The 2,017-nt window shown below is 31.8% G+C and overlaps 1 protein-coding gene across 1 annotated transcript in view; it reads right to left on the reverse strand.

The window, feature by feature from the left end:
• The window catches only part of LOC111089186 (neurotrimin-like), a gene marked incomplete at its 3' end in the record, with an annotated part of 43,593 nt that overhangs the window by 40,536 nt on the left and 1,040 nt on the right, over window positions 1-2,017 (reverse strand). The gene's annotated exons all lie outside the window — the stretch shown is intronic.

The raw sequence follows: 2,017 nt of genomic DNA on the forward strand, positions 1-2,017 counted from the left end.
ATAGTTGTAGTTAAAACATCGATGTTGTAGGGAGTTGTGTTTAAAACATCGATGTTGTAGGGAGTTGTGTTTAAAACATCGATGTTGTAGGGAGTTGTGTTTAAAACGTCGATGTTGTAGGGAGTTGTGTTTAAAACGTCGATGTTGTAGATAGTTGTAGCTATATCAAAAGGTGTTAAAATGTCGATGTTATTGGTAGATATGGCTAAAACGTCGATGTTGTAGGGAGTTGTAGCTATATCAAAAGGTGTTAAAATGTCGATGTTAGTGGTAGATATGGCTAAAACGTCGATGTTGTAGATAGTTGTAGTTAAAACATCGATGTTGTAGGGAGTTGTAGCTATATCAAAAGGTGTTAAAATGTCGATGTTATTGGTAGATATGGCTAAAACGTCGATGTTGTAGATAGTTGTAGTTATATCAAAAGGTGTTAAAATGTCGATGATATTGGTAGATATGGCTAAAACGTCAATGTTGTAGATAGTTGTAGTTAAAACATGTGGTTTGTTTAAAACTAGGAATGTTTAACTGTTTATTGTATCAATATTGAGATTAAATGTCAAAACTTGTATATCAAGTAGAATACCTTAAAACTAATATTTTAGATATGATATTTAACGGTAGGATCGTGCGATACGGTCTTTTACTCGTTCTAACTAAACTTACAGAATTTGTTATTCCCAATACAGACAGTTATTGAAATCCATCAAATTTCGTCAAATATCTCGCTAAATTCCATACACTGATCATATAGACGGATATTTCATTAAAACATTATGTACAGGAGTACAAGTTTGAAGAGAGGAGGGGAAAAAAAAGGAGACTTTGCCAACTGTTAAGTAGAGCCCAAGTACCAGATGCGCATCATTGCACGTGACTTAGACACTTCAGTAATTGAGAGACTTACCGAAGCTTTGTTACCAACGTTACCAGTTGTTAGTTTTATCATAAGTAATATTACAGTTTCTTACGAAGTTCTGCAGTAGAATCTGATCTTACGACGACCCCTTCATCGTTATTTCTGAATAATTAAATAATCTAAATAAAAGCTCAAATAACGGAAACAACAGAATAAATTGAAGATGTTTTATTTTCAAATATTTCTTCTTTACTACTGTAAATAACAAGACGGAATAACGGAAATAACAAGACGATGCGTGTCATTTGAAGCTTCTCTTTCCAGAATATTCTCAAACCAATTTAACAACTTCACCTCGTTTCTGAGAGCAGACGAACACGAGAACTTATAGTGAATCTCCTAAGACAAAAACTGATGTATAATTAGTCCTAACTAAGCAGAGCATCTTAGGGATTTTAACTGGTATATGCAAGAATGTTGTAGCTAAAGTAATCGGCTTGTTTCTACCAGTGCTCAAACGCCTCCAAAAAAAATGGATAGTTTACTACCATATAAAAAAAATGCGACTTTAACTTACTGGTACAAAAACCTCTTTTACTTCTAACAGAATTGATCTCAGGTTTCTGTTTCTATAGCTTGATTAAATTTCACGATGTACCTAAAAGATAAACTAAATAATATGACATTATTGTAGTAACACGTAAAATACTAACCTCTTCAACTCATAAATAAAAGTTATCGTGGATACGCAACAACCTCAAATACAAAGTGAATCTCGTTATCACACACAAGACAATAACACTTCAATGAATATTATTTCATTTCATTATATATCAAATGTATATATATATTAACATGAAACTTTCTAAACATGAATATACTTTTATCTATAATAAGCACATATTATATATATAATGTTTCTTAAACAATGTTGACACTTTGTTTAATCTACAATACGCACATATTGTCTATATGGTGATTCTTAAACAATGTTGACACTTTGTTTAATCTACACTACGCACATATTGTCTATGTGGTGTTTCTTAAACAATGTTGACACTTTGTTTAATCTACACTACGCACATATTGTCTATATGATGTGTCTTAAACAATGTTGACACTTTGTTTAATCTACACTACGCACATATTGTCTATATG

Source organism: Limulus polyphemus, unplaced genomic scaffold (genome assembly GCF_000517525.1).
Source record: "Limulus polyphemus unplaced genomic scaffold, Limulus_polyphemus-2.1.2 Scaffold5489, whole genome shotgun sequence".
Taxonomy (NCBI): domain Eukaryota; kingdom Metazoa; phylum Arthropoda; class Merostomata; order Xiphosura; family Limulidae; genus Limulus; species Limulus polyphemus.